This window comes from Medicago sativa, chromosome 6 (genome assembly GCF_051527215.1).
Source record: "Medicago sativa cultivar Bolivia chromosome 6, Bolivia_mono, whole genome shotgun sequence".
In the NCBI taxonomy this organism is placed as follows: domain Eukaryota; kingdom Viridiplantae; phylum Streptophyta; class Magnoliopsida; order Fabales; family Fabaceae; genus Medicago; species Medicago sativa.
In genome coordinates, this window is record NC_140754.1 from 30029459 (window position 1) to 30051750 (window position 22292).

General features: G+C 38.0%; 1 long non-coding RNA gene across 1 annotated transcript in view; it reads right to left on the reverse strand.

Moving 5' to 3' along the window:
* Nucleotides 1-4029: 4029 nt before the first annotated feature.
* LOC146914430 (uncharacterized) overlaps nucleotides 4030-22292 on the reverse strand; it is a 29514-nt gene continuing 11251 nt past the window's right edge. The window contains exon 2 of the long non-coding RNA XR_015014193.1: nucleotides 4030-4191. This is a non-coding gene — a long non-coding RNA (uncharacterized LOC146914430). The remainder of the gene's footprint in view (nucleotides 4192-22292) is intronic.

Consider the following 22292-nt stretch of genomic DNA (forward strand, 5'->3'; position numbering starts at 1 on the left):
CGATTGAATACATAGAATCCCTAAAATTTCTTGAAAACAAAATTGAATCATCGAGTTTTGGATTATTACCTTATGAACAGCAAAAGAGAAGCAGAAACGGAATTGGGAATACGAAGATGAACAGGTCTCGTCGGATTCTCCTCCTTCGGTTCGGATCATCTCGCATCGAAGAAATCTCCATGGATTGCATATTCGTAATGCTTGTGTTTCTATTTTAGGACTAATTCACGGTTTTTACAAGTACAAGACAATAAGAGATAGAAAATATGTTCGGTAAAAATAAAGAAAACACTAAATTATAATTGGGTAAAAATGGATTTTAGGTAAAATAATAAAGGTAAAAATCAAAGAAAAATGAGTATGTTATAAGTTAGGCTTAAATATGTCTTTCGTCCTTGCTAATATAGGTCATTTGAATTTTCTTCCTTGAAGTGAACAATGTTTGATGTAAAGTTCACTAATATTACGAAATTGCCACCGCGTTTATCTTTGCCCTCAGGCATTAGTTCCACAGATGTGAAAACTCATTAGTACCAATTATTCCCATCAGGAATTTCCTCAGCTGATGTGAAAACCTTCTCCAAAGTTCTTTCCCTTCGGGTATTTCTCCACTGATGTGAAAGCCCTGATGTCAAATGTATATTTTCTAGTAGTGCTTTTTTGTCATATAACCTTATCAGATATAAGCCAACTTATTTATCCTACCAAAGAGACCCTGAGAATTTCTTTTCCCGTAGCTTCTCATCGCTCGCCTTATTTTCCATTTTACTTCATTCAGATTATAAAATCCGAATCATTTTTACCATATTAATGCGCCTAAAGCTGGACTAAGATAACCATACTTAATACACGTAAAGTTGGACACCTCACCACGACCTCGTAACATATGGACATGGCGACATCACGCACGCACCTTTGGGTTTGATGGCATGTTGATTAAATCACTTACACATGCTAAACTTTTGAAGTAGTGGAGACAAGCTATCATTTGGCTCCATCAGCGAATATCTTAGGGTGCAACTTTTTCAAACTAGGTCAAGGCCCAATCCTTAATAGGACATGGGTATCCTTCACAACTTATACACTAGGGGAACATGACTTGGAATCTCCCTAAATATCAATGGATCAAGGTATTATGAAAAGATTTAGACCGCCTACGATCGGATCCAACCTTGGGTTCTTGTAATTTGCTCATAGGTGTCCCTTAAGGACAACTCTCCAAGGACTAAAAGGTTAAACCCAACCTATAAATGCTAACTCGTGGCATTAGTCAAGATACGCTCACTTTTAACCCTAGATAGCTCTATCACCAATGTCGTTTACTGACTTAAGCGTCAAAGTGTCTACATGTACACCACCCCATATGGAGAAGAAAATTTATGCGGACGAAGGTCCTACATCCAAATGTTACTCTTCACGACCATCTAGGGACCTCCTGGCTCGGCACAATCAAGGTTCTTTACTAGTTTTAAACCAAAATTTCATTAAATTCAAAAATAAAATTACAGGATAATTCATTTGAAAATTTGATTCAATTAAATGCAATTTAACTTGAATTAGTATTTGACATTTTAACATCGGAGTTTTAAGAAAATTACAAAGGAATATATCGAAAACATTCAACCAGCTACACCAGTAACCATTTTAGGATGAAAAAAATGAATTCGGAGACTAAATTATAATAGTAATTAAATATCAATATTAATAATGTTTAAGGGAAATATTAATTTTATTAAATAGGTTTGATGTAAAATATAACTAGTAATGAGCATTGAAATATTAAGGGTGCGTTTGTTTCAGCTTTTAAAAAAAATAGATTTTGAGTTAAAAGAATCTAGAGATTTTTTTTAGAGATTTAAAAAAATATCTGAAGCTATTTTTGTTTGTTTACTAACATAAAATTCATTTTTTTTTTTTTATGATTTGAAGCTCTTACACTTGTTCCTTGTATTTAGAAAAAAAATAGATTTTAAAAAAGCTACTTAGAAGATTGTCAAAAAAAAAAAGCTACTTAGAATAGCTTTTCATTATTATTTTTTTGGTGGTGGCCGAGGTTCGAACCCCTAAAAAAGCTACTTAGAAGATAGTCAAAAAAAAAAAAGCTACTTGGAATAGCTTTTCATTATGGTGGTGGCCGAGGTTCGAACCCCTAAAAAAGCTACTTAGAAGATAGTCAAAAAAAAAAAGCTACTTGGAATAGCTTTTCATTATTATTTTTTTGGTGGTGGCCGAGGTTCGAACCCTGGAATCGAACCCTGGACCTTGCATATTTTATTCATTGTCCATACCAACTGAGTTAAGCTCACGAGGACAATAGTTTTTCATTTTGAAGCTACAAATGATTTTTTTAACAAAATGGATTTTTTTTAAATCTAAAACAAACACTACCAAAATAAAAAAAGTGATTTTTTAATTAAAAAAATATTTTTTTTTTCAAAAAAAACCCAAACAAACGAACCCTAAAACTGTCTAAAGGAATAAAGGAATAGCTTAATCACTTTTGATATTTTAGTCACAAATCCCTCAAATTATCCATTTGTTTCCTTGTCACATTGTATAATTTAGAGACTTTTCTTTTTCCAAAGAATACGGCATCATCATATTATTATTCAATTTTGAATACTTTTTTTTGAAGAGGCTGAAATGGAATATATTACCCAATCAAAATGTTCTTTCCTATCACAAGATGTACCATAAAATGAACAAGTCATAAACATATGTACAAAGAAAGGGAAACAGAAAAACAAAAACAGAAACTAAAAAACTGAGAATGAAATAACATTAGCCGATGACCAACATAGTGAACGGACTAAACCACCAACCATGATAGTTGAAAGAGAGATTAGCAATTTTCGCCTTCAACCACAAATAAGTAAGTTTGTTCAACATAGTGAACATTATTCACTTTTGAATACTAAATATGTGGATGACTAGTTTGTTCAAGTTTAGATTGAATAGTAAAGGCATGGTCAAATAGCCCTCACAAAAAGACCATTAATCAAAATTAGACAGCCAATGTTAAAAATGTGATTACAAGTAGATTAATTTATTTGACATGACACTCATATGGCCATTAAGGTAAGTCTACTGTGGGTTTCATTTATCTAATTGCCTCATCAAAGCATAATTTATGTCAAAATTGTGCTTCTCCGTGCATATTTTTTCATAAAGCATAATCGATAATGACTTAAGGGATAATTGATTTTTTTTTTTTGACAAATAAGTTCTTAGGGATGATTGATTTGTGAATGCCTCCACCTCTAAAGTATTTTTTAGAACTTATTTGTCAAAAAAATTAGAGTGCAATTCACATATCTTCTTGTGATTGGAATTCCATAGTTCAATAAATGTGAAATTTTGTTATTTGAGTCGTGATTCGTTGACATCAGTTTGACACCAAATCTTAACCATCTATTTTATTTAATCAAAAGCTTATATTTACTCGGTTAAGATCTAATGTGGTCATTACTTTCCTGAATCTTTGCTTACCTTATTTTTGCATCACTCTATTCAAGTGTCATCTTCGATATTTTTCTCGTATTAATTATTCATTATTTCCCAGACTATTTCTTCCCTCTTTGTCATCGGTTTTCTAGATTTAAATGAAAATTACAACCTCTTCTCCATTGTCATATTCTTTACGGGTTTGAATTTGAATTTGAGAATTGAAATACTAAATGAGAACTATGCTTTATTCCAATACATTATATTTCACAGTCATGATTTATAAATAAACTTGTAATTTCAAAAACCCAATTGTCACGCCTAAAATTCCACAAACAAAATCAAACCCATTCAAAATACCTAAGAGGGAATCCTAAAGGAATTACAATCGTTTTAATAGAGGAATTAGATGTTATCCATAGAAGAATTAGATGAGAGAAAAAACTTTTCCAAAAGAGAAGAAGGAATAGCATGAGTCATGTTGAAAAACCAACTACTATAATTTTATTCTTTCAAAAACCACTTCATGATTGTAGTAAATATGCAAAAACCAAATACTATAATTATTCTTTCAAAAAAAGAAAATTAACTATAATTATGATTTTTATTTTCGCCATTTAAAAAAAATATAACGAATTCTGTACTTTTACATGTCTCTAAACAAGAAAATGATTTTCTCTTTTCTACTCCTCAAAACTTCATGCATCTGCAACCATAAACCTTGCCACATCTAACTTATGTCAGAATCTAACATAAAAGAAGTTGTTGTCATCAATTTGAGCAGAAAAATACAAACTAATTTGCAAGCAACAATAACAATAGAGTTAAATTAATAATCAATCACAAAGTAGATCAATGAAATGAAACACATGCTTTTAGCACACAATCTATCTAATTAAAATTCTTTATTGATCTTTCAGGTATTCAAAGAATATTTTAGGCACTGATCAAAGCATCTTTGTGTTATTGACGATTGTGGTCAGAGTGAGTTAACAGCAACATCCACATCATCTGAATTCACTCCTTATGGACCGGGCATCAATTGTTCAAAAGCCACAATCAACAAAGAACTTGTTGTGTTTTTGCTTGACCCACTAATACTTGAAGAATTGGAAACGTTTTGAGAATTTGAAAAAGACGGACTATAGTCAAAGATGACAAATCTTGAGGAAAGAAGTGACAGTGTTGATGAATCTTAACCATTGATGGAAATATTTAACTCCGGTATGTTAAAAGAAGAAAACACAACATAGGATCCCAAAGGATGTATGAAGTATTCTTGAATGATCACCACAACATTTGGTGGAGGAGGTTCTATAGCTGCTCACATGAATTATCGCTTTCGGTATTATTAACTTAATTGTCTACAATTCATGTAAGCAGCCTATGGAACCTCCACCACCGAATGTTGAAGTTCATTCAAGAATGCTTCATAAATCCTTTGGGATAATATGTTGTGTTTTCTCCTTTTAACATACCGGAGTTAAAGATTTCCATCAATGGTCAAGAGTCATCAACGATGTCATTTCTTTCTTCAGGATTTGTCAACTCTATTATAGTCGATCTCTTTCCAATGCTCAAAACATTTCCTATTCTACAATATAAATGGGTCAATAAAAATGCAACAACTTCTTTGTTGACTGTGGCTTTTCAACTATTGATGCCTGGTCCAAAACGAGTAAATTTGGATGGTGTAAATGTTGTTGTTGACTCACTGACCACAGTCACCAATAACATTACTGATGCTTTAATCAATGCCTGGGAACTTTGAATACCTTATAAATCAATAAAATATGGAAATTTACGTATCCATTTAACCAAATATAAATGCTTTGATTTGATGCCTAAGATCGTAAAATGTGAGATAGTAGCATCCTACCAAAATTAAAAATTACACATATGTTACATAAACTAAGTTAACCCCATTTCCATTAAATATGGTTGATGAACAAATGCAGTGCATCCAAATATTTTTAGATGCAAATCGCCTGAAATAGAGGCAATCGGAAAGAATTTTAAAAAAGTTTCGAGAGGAGTCTAAAGGTTTAAAACACGAGAAGGCATATGGTTTATTAAATGTGTCGCGGTTAAAACTGCCTCACCCCATAAGTATTTTGGAATGTTAGTGGAAAAAAAAAAAGCAAGGCTCGAGCCACTTCAAGAAGGCCCCTATTTTTCCTCTCTACAATTCTATTTTGTTGGGGTGAGTTAACACATGTACTTTGATGAACTATCCCATTTCCCATAAAAAAAATTTCCCAAAATTGTGTTAATATATTCGGTTCCATTGTCAATTCTGAAGGAAGCTGTGTTTGAGGATATGAGTGCACTTTAGAAGAATAACACTTGGAGTATTATGACTTTACTAGCTGGAAAGAGAACCGTGGGTTGTAAGTGGGTGTTAACGGTAAAATACAACTCTGACGGTTCAGTAGAAAGATATAAAGCCAACCTAGTTGCTAAAGGGTTTACTCAGACTTATGGCATGGACTACTCAGAAACTTTTGCTCCTGTTGCAAAGTTGAACACTATTAGAATCCTCTTATCTCTTGCTGCGAATCTAGATTGGCCTTTACATCAATTAGATGTAAAAAATGTGTTTCTCAATGGAGATCTAGAAGAAGTGTCCATGGACGGCACTCCAGTCTTTGAAGAAAAATTTGGGTCAAAGGTGTGCAAATTGAAAAAATCTCTATGGTTTAAAGAAGTCTCCAAGAGCTTGGTTCGAAAAGCTTACTCAATCAGTAAAGAAACACGGATACACTCAAAGGGAATTAGATCACACTCTATTCCTAGAGTACAATCCTAGTGGAATAATTACTATTTTAATTGTTTATGTTGATGATATAGTTCTTACTGGAGATGATGTGATAGAAATGGAAAGACTAAAAAGAAACCTTGCAACATAGTTTGAAATTAAAGACTTGGGATCCCTAAAGTACTTCCTTGGCATGAAAGTAGCTAGATCAAAGAAAGGAATAACGGTGTCTCAACGAAAGTATGTTATTGATCTCTTGCAAGAAACATGTATGAGTGGATGTAGACCTAATTATACTCCCATGGACCCAAATGCAAAACTTTGGGAAAAAGGGGACACACCTGTCGACATAGGAAGATACCAAAGGTTGGTTGGAAAATTGATTTACTTGGCACATACACGGCCTGACATTGCTTTCCTTGTTAGTGTTGTTAGTCAATTTATGCATGCCCCTCATGAAGAACACCTTGCCACCGTCTATAGAATTCTGAGATATTGGAAGGCTGCCCCTGAAAAAGCCCTATTCTTTGGAAAAACCAGTGATAGGAATGTGGCTATTTTGACTGATGTTGATTAGGTATGATCTATTACAGATAGAAAGTCATCTTCAGATTACTTGTACCTATGTATGGGGAAACTTGGTAACATGGAGAAGAAGTCAAGTGTAGTTGCTAGAAGAAGTGAAGAGGTTGAGATTAGAGCAATGGCCCAAGGAATTTGCGAGGGTCTTTGGATTCATCGAGTTCTAAAGGAGCTAAAGATGACAATAGAACTTACATTGAAATTATATTGTAAAAACAAGGACACAATAAGTCTAGCCGATAATTCAGTTCAACATGATCGAACAAAGCATATTGAAATCGATCGACACTTTATAAAAGAGAAAATTGATTCTTGAATACTCTGTGTAACATCCCATACTGCTTTCAGGATTGCCGACTGACCCCACAAACCAACACGAGTCTTTTCAGCGTGTTTTGTCCTCACTCGCACACTTACCGGGAAACTTCTCGGTAGGTCACCCATCCCACTCACTCGCACACTTACCGGGAAACTTCTCGGTAGGTCACCCATCCCAAAATTGATCCAAGTCAAGCACACTTAACTGTGGAATTCTTATGGAATGAGCTACCGAAAAGAAGATGCATCTTGTTGATATAGCTGTCTTATCTTGGTTTTCGGGTGTCAAACATTGATTACGTTTGAACCTTTTTAACCTTTGATATCTCATTTTTTCTTGGGAAGGGAAAAAATAATCAAAACCCTTGAGAATCGAGGTCCGGGAGTTGTTTTCGCTATGGGAAGGTGTTAGGCACCCATAACGACTATAGTATACTATAGGAACCGTCTTTACTTTCTACGCGCGCGCTTTGTTTTTAAATGCTATTTTGAAAAGTGATATTTACACCTAAGGGTTTACTAAGTGAAGAATTGGAGGGAGAAGAAGATATTTGAATTTTTTATTTTATTTGAATTGAAGGAATATTGTTTCCTTGCCTACGTACCCTTTTAAGGGATCAAATCCACCGTAGTTCTCTTCCAAAAGATGTTTTTGTTTTTGTTGGTTGATTTTAAGTTTGAAAATTGGAATTTTGAAGAATGAGAGAGAGAGGCCTCAAGGGCATAAGATTGTGAAATTGTGAGGTTAGATTAGTTATTTTGCAAAAGAAAGTAAAAAGTGTGATTAAAATTCCTTAAGATTTTATTTAAGAAAAGAAAGGGAAAATCAATGGGAATTTGGATCCCAAGGTTTATTTAGAAAATTATTTGAGTGATGTTGTTCATATTTTTTTGGAAAAGAGAATTTTTCTAAGTATCGCGATTCCTAAGCATACATCTAAGGCATACACTCCCTCAACATACATCTAAAAATATCTATGTGATGTGTGTGCATGTGTCGGTGCTTGTGTCGGTGTACATCATTAGAGTCCATTGTCCTTTACATCATTGGCCTAAATACATGCTATGGTCTTGCAAGAAATTAAAATATACAGGAAATTACAAAATTCCTGGATCTTTACATACTAAGTCTTTGCATGAAAGTTAAAGTGCAAGAAATTAAAGTGCAAGAAATAAGGAATTAAAAATGTAGGATGGAGGATGGAATGCTTATGAATGAATGAAACATGAGACAAAGTGGTTAGTAGCATAAGGCATAATAGAATGGAAATTGTAAACAAAAGAAGCACTAAAACTTGACAAAAAAAGTATTAAGATTCTTAACCTAAAAGTAGCAAGATATACCTAGAGTTTACCATAACATCAAGACAAGTATATGACCTATAATCCTCATGTCATGACAATTGTCTAAAGGTTTTATTGAATTAAAAATGTGAGAATTAAAAGGGCATATTCAAATCAAGGATCGTGGTATACTTTTAGGCACACTTGACACTTCATTTTCACAAACAAAATTTTACATGACTTGTAAAGCAAGCAAACACACAACATTCATCACAAACAGCACCAAATACCCTAAACTAAAGACAAACACATCACCAATTTTATCTATCAAGTATCAATCACCAAGGGACAAAAGATTGGAATCAAAATATACAAGAAAACTTCACAAATATAGACAAAAGGAACCACAAAGATCACAAGCAAATTCACATATATTTCTATCCACTTCTTAGCATGCTAAAATATCATGGAAACAAGTTTTAAGTAGCCACACCAATCACAAAAGTTGCTTCACAAAATTATAGAAGTTTTTAACAAAATTTTAACAAGATTAAAGGTATTACACTAATCAAGAAATCAATGTTTCCTCATATATTTTCCTAACCAATATTAACAGGTAGGAATCACCAAAAATGAACAAAAAACATCAAGAAAGCATTAAGAAAATTTTTAGGAATTGTTTTAGAAACTTTTGACACAACAGAGGTTCAAATAGCAAAGCTCAGATGTGTATGTAGCAAGAAATATTAAAAACGCAGAAAAACAAAGAAGCCTAAGGCCCAAGCCCAAGAAAAAAAGATCCAGATCACACAGGAAGCAAGACAGGCCGTTAGATTGATCCAGAAGGTGAAACCCTAGATCTAACGGTGGAAACACATGGTTCAAAGGTGAACCAGACTGGTTCAGGTGAACCGGTCTGGTTCACTCCCTTTTATAAACCTAAGAGGCTGGTTCAGCCTCATAATATTTCCCTCACTTCTCTCTCTAAACCTAAACGCTCCTCCTTCTCTCTAAGATTCCGTCATCTTCTCTGGTGGATCTGATCACCGCCGGTGAAGATTACGGTGGTGGAACCCTAACCTTCTCTGATCTACATGTTTTTCACTTGTTTTTTCACTACGAACATGAATTTCAAACCGTAAATTACAAGAACTCCACGAATTAGTGTAGATCGAACCTAAATCCTCACGGTTTCGAAACGTTTTGGATCTTGAAATCTTTTTTGGAAGAAAACAGTTTGAAAGGCTTCGATCTACACCGATTTGAACAGATTTGATCTTAAACCTTTACGGTTTCGAGACGTTTTGGATTTCGAAACTTTTTTGAGGAAAACGGTTTGGAAATACTTCGATCTACACTGATTCAAGCATAAAAAGCACTCGTAAACGACAGAGCATGGGATTTCGAAAGAGAAAGAAGAGTCTGAAGATTTACCTGCTGGAAATTGGAGGTTCGAGCAAAAGAATGGTGAGAAAAAATGCTCTGATGCTTTCTTCTTGCCTCTGGTGAACTTCTTGATTCGAACTTCGAAAATAAATCGAAGTGTCTTCGTCTTCTCACTCTTCGTTTCTCGAACTTTTCTGGTGTTTGATTCTTCTTCGTTTCCACTTCAATCTCCTTCTTCTCTTTCCAAAAAATCCTTCGTGATCGCGTTGGATTCGTCACTGTTAGTGATGGATCTACGCTAGAATTGCGAAGGTACAAATTCGATGATGAAGGTTCCTGATGAATCTCTGAGAATTTGTGTAAATTCGAACTGATTTCGTACAATAATTGCTGAATTAAGCTTCGTGTGATGAAATTGATATGGATTTGTGATGAATTTGAGGTTCTGGAAATGGTTAGGGTTTGAAGATTCTTCAAACCTTCATCGCGTTCTTGAGATTTTATGGATTTTGATGCTTTGATTCTGGGGAGAGAAATGTGAAAGTGTTTATGAGTTGGCACTGTGTGTGTGGATCTGTTGGCACTTGTGCAGTGACTGCGCCTTTTATAGGCTGCCATGTGGCTTTCTGGACCAATAGTGAGCTGACACGTGGCCTTGGGCTGATGACTTGGACAAAAGGACTTTTCTGCAATTTGTTAGAAACAAGGACTGGACTGCAATTTTGACACACTGGACTTAATATGCAATTTTTAATACTAAAGGACCAAAATAAAAAAAAATTAAAGAAAAAACTTTTGCAGGAAAATAAAATGAAAAGAAGGACTAAAAGTGCAATTTTCGAAAGTAAAAGGACCAAAATGCAATTATTAGAAAATTTAGGACTAAAATGAAAATTAAAAATAAAATTGAATTAAAATTGGTAAATGGAAAATAACGTAAAGTGAAACTAATAAAAAACACAAAATGGACTAAAATGAACCAACTACTTAAATGAGGTACTTCAAAGTAACCTCTCTCTGCCAAAATTTTGTGTGAAATGACCAAAATGCCCCTAGGGACTAAACTGGCTCAAAACGTCTCAGATGCAATTTTAAAATGGTTTTTAACATTGAATTAAAGTAATGGTTTATTCAAACCAGTTGAAAAGACTCAGAGACAATTTTTAGAGATTACACAGAGTTCTAACATTGGAAATGACTAAAATGCCCCTAGGGGCTACACTGACTCAAAATGACTTCAAATGTGATTTTTGAAATGGATTTTGACATGGACTTGAAACAAGGACTTATACAAACCAACTGAAAAAATCCAAACAATTTTCAAGGACTAAAATGAGTTTGAATGCAGGAAATGACTAAAATACCCCTTTTTTATGAATTTTGCAAATAATATTGGAATAAAATGCAGAGAAAGATGCAATTGATCAGATACAAATCCAAATGACTTGAAATGCAAGAAAAATGTTTTGGATGACTTGAAATGCAAGAAAACATGGACAAATACACAATTGAAAAGATTTGTAAAGCTAAGTTGAGAGATAAAGCAGAGTAAAATGTCAGTGTAAACAATAGCAAATTGTCAATTCTTCAAGAATAATAGACATATATCAAAGGTGAAAGAAAATTTTGAACAAGTATTTTTAGGTCCAAAATTAGGGTATAACAGCTGCCCCTATTTAAGTTTCTTTGTCCGGAGAGTCAAGAGACGAAGTCTTTGATTTGACGGGACGAAGATACTTAAATATTAGCATTTGCACTGTTTTTGGACTTAAAAATACGCTTATCACATTTTCAAAAACATGAATGCCATGCAACATTTTGACTATGAATGCAAGACAAACAACTGGAGTCTACAAAGCATGTCATGTCACTGGGGATCCAGGTAGACATTGACAGGGTAGACAAATCAGGGGACAGAAGATAGGTACAAGCTGTTCTTTGGATCGAACTTGCCACTTGACCAAGAAGTACAAACAGGGGATGTGTACAAGCTGTTCTTTGGATTGAACTTGCTACTTGACCGGAGACATAGACATATAGGCAGATATAAGCTGTTCTTTGGATCGAACTTGCCGCTTGATTGATGATACAAACAGATAGACAGGTACAAACTTTTCTTCGGATCGAACTTGCCGTTTGACCTAGAGGCATAGACAAAAGGATGATACAAGCTGTTCTTTGGATCGAACTTGCGGCTTGATCAATATCACAACATGTAGGTTGGTGCAAACTGTTCTTTGGATCGAACTTTTCGTTTGACCGATAACAAAGCATAAGCAGGGTACAAACTGTTCTTCGGATCGAACTTGCCGTTTGACCGGAAACATAGGCATGTAAGCAGGTACAAGCTGTTCTTTGGATCGAACTAGCCACTTGACCGATAATCAAGACATATAACCAGATACAAATTGGAAGTTTGATTTGAAAAGATACAAATTGAGAGTAAGTTGACATTGATTTGATTTGAAAATAGACATGACCATTATTGTTGGCCCAAAAGCAAATTGGGAGTGGATTAAAATTGACAGAGACATTGAATTGAATTGAAAGTTGATATTGAAAGAGACATTGAAAGTTGAAAACAATCGGAGACATAGACAAAGACATAGATATAGACTTTGAATTGAATTGAGAGTTTCACAGAGACGTAGACATTGAATTGGAAAGTTGAAATTGAGTTGAATTGGAAATTGAAATTGAATTGAATTGAAAATTGAGATTGAACTGAATTGAAAGTGGAGCTTGAGTTGAATTGAAAGGAAATGCAACATGTATGTATGGTATAACAAGATTATTAAATGTGTGAGCACATAAAATGCATGATTATGCATGTATGAATGCTTGAAATGCATGATTGGTTCGTAGTTTGACAGAGAAATTTCACAGAGACAGACGAAACATTGGAATATTGGGCACGTAGTGGCTCGTGCTATAACATATTCATATGGAAATCCTCTTTGGAGAGACCGTCGTTGAAAGACGTATCAAAACCATGGCTGAGGGCAATATAAACTTGTAGAGGAGGGACCCTTGGAAGATTCTTGGATACAGGTCGCCGTTGTTAGGCGTGTCAGTGCTGGGTAAACATTGGATGTTCGTATCTGTGGTCAATGCTTTTCAATATTTCATTCTTTCTTTTTTCATTTTTCAATCCCATTTTTGCCTGAACTGCCCTTTCGGGTTTTCGATTCACCGGAAATAAATTCTTTTCATTGCCCCAATTTTGCCTGAATTGCCTTCATAGGTTGTCAATCAGCGGGGTGCTCATTTTTGCCTAAGCCGCCCTTTCGGGTTTTCAACTTAGCGAGCTTTTACTCGCATTTTTTACTTTCATTCTGTTTTTCATTCTTGCCATTGACCACAGATCATCCTGGGGAGTAACCTGCTCGTAACATGTATTGAAATAGACATTGACACTCATTTATTCATGCATGTTTCATTGAAATGTACCCTATTGCTCAGGCTTGCTTTCAAAAGATTTTTCAATTTTTCAAAAATGTTTGTTTCAGACATTGACATTATCAAATAGAAAGGAAATATTTTGTATATAGCATTGAAAATAGAAAGAAAAATAGAGTTTCAAACAATAGCACAGGCTCAAATTGATGTAGAAGAGTGAGAGTCAGCCAAAGGCATGACTTCACGGATTTACAAAGCTTGGAAAATGGTAATTTTATTGGTTGGTGGTACATTGAACACGATGACCACTATATTTCATAGAAATTTGGAATTCACAAGTACAGAAGCTTCTGATGAAGACAATCATTGACAGCTGCAGATGCCCCAAAGGGTGATGGTGGTTTGCCAGATATAGTTACTTGTCTTTTATTGTCAACCTCATTTTTGCATGAACCGCCCTTTCGGGTTTTCAGCTCGTCGAGGCGCTCATTCTTGCCTGAGTTGCGTACAATCTCAGCGAGCTTTTTCATATTCATTTTTTTTGTCCCTAATTTTTGCCTGGACCGCCCTTTCTGGTTTTCGATCCACCGGGAAGCGCATTTTTGCCTAGGCCGCCCTTTCGGGTTTTCGACCTACCACGCTGTTCTTTTCTTTTTAGACAAAGTATTTCTTGACTATATCGGCATTAACAGGATTCGGAAGTTCGACACCATCCATGTGTGTGAGAATCAAAGCACCACCAGAGAAAGCCTTCTTGACAACATAAGGACCTTCATAGTTAGGTGTCCATTTGCCCCTTGGGTCGGGTTGCTGGCCTATCCTCCTTTTCAATACAAGTTCGCCCTCCTTGAATTCACGAGGTCGGACTTTCTTGTCAAACGCATTCTTCATTCGTACTTGATACAACTGTCCATGAGCCATAGCATCCATACGTTTCTCTTCAATCAAATTCAACTGTTCATACCGACTTTGACACCATTCAGCCTCAGTTAGTTTTGCTTCCATGATCACTCGAAGAGATGGAATCTCCACTTCCAGAGGGAGAACTGCTTCCATATCATATACCAGAGAGAAAGGAGTTGCCCCGGTTGAACTGCGCACTGTAGTACGGTAACCATGCAAGGCAAACGGTAGCATCTCATGCCAATCTTTGTAAGTAGTAACCATCTTTTGAACAATCTTCTTGATATTCTTGTAAGCGGCCTCAACTGCACCATTCATCTGAGGTCTATAAGGAGAAGAGTTGTGATGTTCGATTTTGAATTCTTCACATAAAGCTTGCATCATGCTATTGTTCAGATTAGAACCATTGTCGGTGATGATCTTGTTGGGAACACCGTATCGACAGATGATGTTATTCTTGATAAACTTCACCACCACTTGCTTGGTCACATTTGCATAGGATGCAGCTTCAACCCACTTGGTGAAATAGTCAATTGCCACTAGAATGAAACGATGTCCGTTGGAAGCCTTTGGTTCAATTCTTCCGATCATGTCAATGCCCCACATAGAGAAAGGCCATGGGGAAGAGATAACATTGAGAGCATGTGGAGGCATATGAATCTTATCAGCATAAATTTGACACTTGTGGCATCTCTTGGCATGTCTGTGGCAGTCACGCTCCATAGTTATCCAGTAATAGCCGGCTCTTAACAGCTTTCTTGACATAGTGTGACCTGTGGCATGGGTCCCAAAGGTGCCGTCATGTACATCATGCATCAATTTCTCAGCTTCTTGTTTATCAACACATCTCAATAAGACCATGTCATAGTTCCTTTTGTATAGGATTTCTCCGTCCAGAAGGAATCTACTAGCCCATCTTCTCAGGGTCTTTTTATCCCTGTTGGAAGCACCAGGTGGATATTCATGATTCTGCAAGAACTGTTTGATATTATAATACCAGGGTTTTCCATTATTCACATCTTCATCAGCTTGATTCGGCATATTTTCAATAGTAAACACATGGGCGGGTCTGTCGAGACGCTGCACCTTGATTACGGGCATGTCATTCCAGTGATTCACACGAAACATGGAAAACAAGGTAGCAAGAGCATCAGCCATCTGGTTTTCATCCCGAGGGGTATGGTGCAGCTCAACCTTGGTAAAGTATGTCAACAGACGCCTTGCATAGTCACGGTAAGGGATCAGCTTCTCATGATGAGTTTCCAATTCACCCTTTATCTGATTAATAACAAGTCAATGGCTTCTTCAATGGCTTCTTCAATGCCCAAGATGCATGCTTCATATTCAGCTATGTTGTTCGTGCATTCAAAGGTTATTCGAGCAGTGAAAGGAATGTGGTGCCCCTGCGGAGTTACAATAATAGCCCCAATCCCTTTACCGTAAGCATTGACAGCACCATCAAAGACTAATCCCCACTTGCTATTGGGATCTGGTCCTTCATTGATCAGTGGCTCTTCACAGTCTTTCGCTTTCAGATACATAATCTCTTCATCAGGGAAATCAAACTTAATTGGCTGGTAATCATCAAGAGGTTGACAAGCAAGATGCTCAGCAAGGATGCTTCCTTTGATTGCTTTCTGAGCTTTGTACACAATATCATATTCAGACAACAACATTTGCCAACGTGCAATCTTTCCAGTAACAGCAGGCTTCTCAAAGATGTACTTGATTGGATCCATTCGGGATATCAACCAAGTTGTATGATTCACCATGTAATGACGCAAGCGTTTGGCAGCCCAAGCTAAAGCACAACAAGTCTTTTCAAGCATTGTATACCGAGTCTCACAGTCAGTGAACTTCTTGCTCAGATAATAGATAGCATGTTCTTTCTTTCCAGTCTCGTCTTGTTGACCGAGAACACAACCCACAGAATCATCTAACACTGACAGGTACATAATCAAAGGCCTTCCTTCCACTGGTGGGACAAGGATAGGTGGTTCCAACAGGTATTCCTTAATGCTATCAAAAGCTTCCTGACATTCATCATTCCATACAACAGGTTGATTTTTTCTGAGCAATTTGAAGATTGGTCCACAGGTAGTAGTCATGTGAGATATAAATCTTGAAATATAATTCAGGCGTCCGAGGAAACCTCTGACTTGCTTTTCAGTTTGAGGGGCCGGCATCTCTCTAATGGCTCGGACTTTATCAGGATCAACTTCAATGCCTCTTTGACTGACAATGAAGCCTAGCAACTTCCCTGATCTTACACCAAATGTGCACTTGTTAGGATTCAAACGCAGCTTGTACTTTCTTAATCTTTCAAACATCTTTTTCAAATATACAACATGTTGCTCTTCATCACTTAATTTCACAATCATGTCATCAACATACACTTCAATTTCTTTGTGAATCATATCATGAAACAGAGTGGTCATACCCCTTTGATAGGTAGCACCAGCATTTATCAAGCCAAACGACATCACTTTATAACAGAATGTTCCCCACGGAGTGATGAAGGACGTCTTTTCTCTATCTTCTAGTGACATCCGTATCTGGTTATAGCCAGAGAAACCATCCATAAAGGAGAACACTTTGGATTGAGCAGTACTGTCAACAAGCACATCAATATGAGGCAATGGGAAGTTATCTTTTGGACTGGCTTTGTTCAGATCTCTGTAATCAACACACATTCGAACTTTCCCATCTTTCTTTGGTACTGGTACAATGTTGGCAATCCATTCAGGATATTCAGCTGTCATGAGATAACCCGCATCAATTTGCTTCTGCATCTCAGCCTTGATTTTAAGAGCCATGTCTGGACGAGACCTTCTCAATTTTTGTTTGACAGGAGGGCATTCTGGTCTTGTCGGTATCCGATGTTCCACAATCTTGGGATCTAGACCCGGGATATCTTCATAGGACCATGCAAAGACATCTGGATAATCATGGAGAAGCTGAGTAATCTTCTTTTTCACTTCTGGCTCGAGTGCAGCACCGATCTTGATCTCTCGCTTGTTCCCTTCAGTACCCAGGTTGACAAGCTCAATCTCTTCCTGGTGAGGCTGAATGGCTCTCCTTTCTTGCTCAAGCAGTCGAGTGATCTCATATGGTATCTCTCCATCATCTTCCTCATCTTCCTCATCTTCAGCTTCGTATACAGGGAATTCAAAATTTGGAGGAACCATAGGGTCATTGTGTTCAACGGGTTTATTATGGTTCAATCTGCATAATATGATTCGGATGATTTTAGAAAAATGTTTTTCATGCAGATTTTTGAAATTAATAAGAAAATACAGATGTTTTGGTTTTTTCTGGCATTACCATTATTTCCAAGAAAAAGGCACTAAAAAGTATAAAAACAAAGAGTCGTGAGAAAGACGACAACTTTTATTGATAACGGCAATGCCGAAACAAACATGCCCTTACAAGGATATCACTTTCGCCTTGCGCAAAGCGAGAGGATTGTTATTTTGAAAACGAAGAAAAACATGAGCAACAAGACACATTACATGGAAGCATGCATGACTAAAGGAACATCAATGGCCTCCCAATTTCTCACGGTGCCTCCTGGTACCACAAACGTAGGCACGTAACTACTTTCAGCAGCATCTTCAGCAATAGCATTGATAAACCCAGAACTGTAGAAAGTTCCTGTTGAAACGCCCGAGGTCGGGGAGAACCCAAGGCCTTCTTTGCACTTGTTTTCCAAAATCTGTATCACTTTGCCCCAGCCAGCAGCTTGCCCCTCTTGAACAGCTTTCTGGGCGTCTTTCAATGAAGCCATACTAGCACTAGCTCTCCGGGGTTCTGCACCTTCAACAGTCAAGCCTTGAAATGACGTCCCTTCAGCGGACCCTGCTTCAACACAAGAGAAAGATGACACTTGGCTAACCAGATATGCTTCTTCACCATGTACAGTGACAAGCTTACCATTCCTCACAAACTTGAGCTTCTGGTGCAGAGTAGAAGTTACTGCCCCAGCATCGTGAGTCCATGGTCTTCCAAGGAGACAACTGTAAGAAGCATTGATGTCCATGACCTGGAAAGTGATCTGGAATGTCTCAGGACCAATGGTAATTGGCAAGTCTACCTCCCCAAGAACATCTTTGCGAGATCCGTCAAAAGCCTTAACCAAATAGCTGCTTCCCCTTAGAGAAATTCCATGATGACTCAACTGTCTCAGTGTAGACTCAGGCATTACATTTAAGGATGATCCATTGTCCACCAGCACATTGGATATCATGTCAGACCTACAGTGCACCGAGATATGCAGAGCTAAGTTGTGGTATTTCCCTGCTTCGGGGAGCTCATCATCACCAAATCCCAAGTTATTGTAAGCAGTAATGTTACCCACTATTCCATTGAACTGATCCACGGAGACTTCATGATCAACATAGGCCTGTTCCAGTACCTTCATCAACACTTTCCTGTGAGCTTCTGAGCTCAAAAGCAGAGACAAGATGGATATTTTTGACGGAGTTTGCAGCAGCTGGTCAACAATCTTATAATCGCTCTTTTTGATAAGCCTCAGAATTTCGTCTAGATTAGACTCTTCAATAGATTGGCCTGTTGGGCCGGCGTTCTTGTCAACAGGAGGAGCAACTGGCGGAGTTATTGTAGCAACAAGTGTAACCACCTTCTTTTAGAACAAGGGTGGACGGACTTTTCCGCTTCTCAGAGTTGTAACTTCACAAGCAACATTATCAACCGTAGCTGGGGATACTAGAGGCACTTCCACTCCATTCTCAATCATGGTTGCATCATACTTGTAAGGGATTGCCTTTGTAGAGACATAAGATACCGGACCAGGCAACCTGATCACTAAGGGTTCAACATTCTTTGTCTGAGATACACTTCCAGCAGGAGAGTCATGAAACACTAGCACAAACACGCAAATGTCACTGGCAATCAAGTGCTTATCATCCATTAGGCTTTGTATATCACCTTGCACCACACAACAACCCATAGGATTTTGCAGACATTCTGAACAAGAAGCATGATCGTGACCAAACAAAGAAGCTTGGCAAAGTTTGACATGTAGCGGTACCAAAGGAGTAGCAACATTATGGACATCTAAAGTGGGAGCCTCTCTAGGAACACGAACTCCTTCGAAAGCCTCGATCATGTTAACGGCAACATGGGTTGGAAGTGGGTTGTCAAGAACGTGAGGAACACTATTTTCAAAAGTTAACCGTCCTCTGTCTATCAGGTCCTTTACCACATATTTCAGAGCATAGCAACCTTCAACATCGTGGCCTTGAGCGCCCTGATGGAATTCACATGTGAGATCCTGCCGGAACCTGGGAGGCAATGGCGTAGGCGGAGGCTTACCTGGTCTGGTGACGCAGTGGCCTTTAGCAAGTAGAGTTGGGAGCAGATCAGCATACCGCATTGGTATTGGTGGAAAGTAAGTCTTGGGCCGAGGACCCTGTTGTTGCTGCTGTTGCTGTTGAGCAGGAGGCTGCTGTTGTATTTGCTGAGCAATGGCATTAACGGGCACTGGTGGTTGACTCGGTGGCAGAGGATATTGCTGGTAGAACGGTGGGAAGAAAGGATGTTGGGAGTACTGCATATATTGGTAGGGCAGGGGTAACTGAGTAGCAGCTGTAGACGGGTTACCAGATACCATCCCTACTTCAGATTCTTTCTTATGGTGGCCATTACCATACTTCTTAGGTGCACTAGCTGAAGACTCCCCCTTTTCAAGAACAATGATACCTTCTCTGACAGCCTCTTCTAGACGAGTTCCCATAGTAACCATGTCGGAGAAATTATTTGGAGCAGAGACTATCATTCTTTCAACATATTCTTTCTTCAAAGTTTTCAGGAATGTCTGTGTTAGTTCTTCCTATCGAGCCGAGGAGAAACACGGGCAGCTGCCCCTCTCCATCTCTAAGCATATTCACGGAAGGTTTCATCTGACTTCTGAGACAAAGACTTAAGAGAATCCCTATTCGGCTTCAAGCGGGTGTTAAACTCATAATGATTTTCAAAAGCAGCAGCAAGTTCCTCAAAAGTGTGAATGTTGTCTTTGCTCAAATCAGTGTACCAATCTGCCGCATCTTCCATCAAGCTATCCTGGAAGCAGTGGATCATCATAGCATCATTATCTGCGTAGTTGGCCATCTTTCGGACGTACCGAATGACATGGCTATGTGGACAAGAAGTTCCATTGTATTTGTCAAAATCTGGCACTTTGAATTTCTTAGGAACCTCAAATCGGGATACCAAGCATAGATCACGAGCCTTATCAGAAACACCGTTCCCACGGCTAGGTTTGACCTTACGGAGTTCTCTAGCTAACTCCCTTAACTGTTTTCTCATAGCTTCCATTATAGGGTCTTGTCCACGCAGAGTGTCAACATCGATTACCTGTTGTATAGTGTGTACAATAGGATCGGTGACAACAGTAGTCACTTGAGGCATAGAGGTAGACGTAGGAGCAAAAGTTGTCATAGGAATCTGTCCTTGATTGCCAATACCAGAAATACCAGCCGCAGTATTAGGAGCATAGAAAGCTGAGAGTCCATAAGGGCGTCCATTGGGCATAACAAACCGAGCATCAGACATCACAGTAGACAGTGGGATAGATGGAATCACTTCAGTAGAAGCTGGGACGGATGTGGCTGGTTGTTCTTGTGCAGCCATCATGGTAGACATAGCGTCATGAGCCTTAGCCAAGTCTTCTTTCATAGCAGCCAATTCGGCACGGAGCTGAGCATTTTCTTCTTCAAAGTTAGCCATGTTTCTTCTCTTGTAAAATCTTGTTTGATGAACTCTATCTGGTTGGTAAACCTTGCGAGCACGAGCCAATTTTCAGACTGCGGCAGAAGAACCAGGAGGCAATGAGCACGAGAGAAGTCTTTTGTGACCAATGAATGCATATGATGCATGAGATGTGTTAATGCATATGCAAAAAGACTCTTTTTTGTGTTATCGAAGGGTTTTAGACAAATTAGAAATTTGTAAACATTACTAAACAAACTGAAGCAACAAAACCAGACAAACAATCAAACATCACAGATTCTTACAAGATGATTCCCTTTGAAATACTAAGCCAAGGGATAGACTTTGAAATGTAAAGCATCCATAACAACTGGAAATAACGACGGGAAAAAGAAATCCTCAAGTATGGGAAGTGGAAGCATCATCCTCAGACTCAGACTCATAGCTGCAGTATCGGGCATAGAAGTTACGGGCACCCCTAGCCCTCTTGGAGTTCCTCATAAGCAACCTATCCTTTTCTTCAATTTCTTTCCTAGCTTTAGCCAACTCTTTCTTCAGTGTCAGAACCTCATGAGTCTTCTGTTCATCTTTTCCATCCAAAGTCATGATCAAGTTCTCAGCCTCATAGTATCTAGTTCTCCACTGATGCTTCTCCCGACTCTCCATAGCTAGATGCTCCTGATACATCTCCTGAGTAGGTGGGAGTAAAGGCAAAGGCATGGTTGAAATAGATGCAGACACATATCTCATGGCGGGGTAAGGCATACCGATCTTCTCAGCTTGGTTTATCACCCACTGAGTATAGGCCTCATGAGCAATACCGGACCTCACACCCATATGCTTCACTTCTTTCATCCGAAGCTTGGACCAAGCTTCTATGAAATCTTCTCTTATCCATGTGGGTGCATTGGAGTAGTGGAAGAAGTAAGAAGATGTATCAAGATTGATGGGCTTTTCTTTCATCAGGAAACCAAACTGTCGCAAGGCGAGCTCCGGGTTATAGTTGATTCCACCCCGGGTACCAAGAAGAGGTACATTAAGAAACTTTCCACCACCAAGGATAATCTCTTTGACTTTAGAAGCGGGAGTGAGCCAAACCACTTCATTAGGGGTGAGAGCCATGATCCTCTGTGAAATAGTCCAATTCTCTGGATTATCATGGAAAGACATCGGAAGGTGCGAAATAAACCACCTATAGAGAAGAGGTACACAACAAAGGATGTATCCACGACCCTTGCCGGATCGATCGTGAATAGCATGGTACGTGTCAGCTAGCAAAGTAGGAACCGGATTCTTGGAGTGGAAGATCATAATAGCATTCATATCCACGAAGCCATCAAGATTCGGAAAGAGAATAAGCCCATAGATGAGGAGTGCAAGAATAGCTTCAAGAGTGTCTTGACAAGTAGTTTTGAGGTTGGCTTTCTCAAGTAGATACTCCAAAGTGAACCCTCGGATGTGAGCCTTAGTGACAAGATTCTTGGAGACA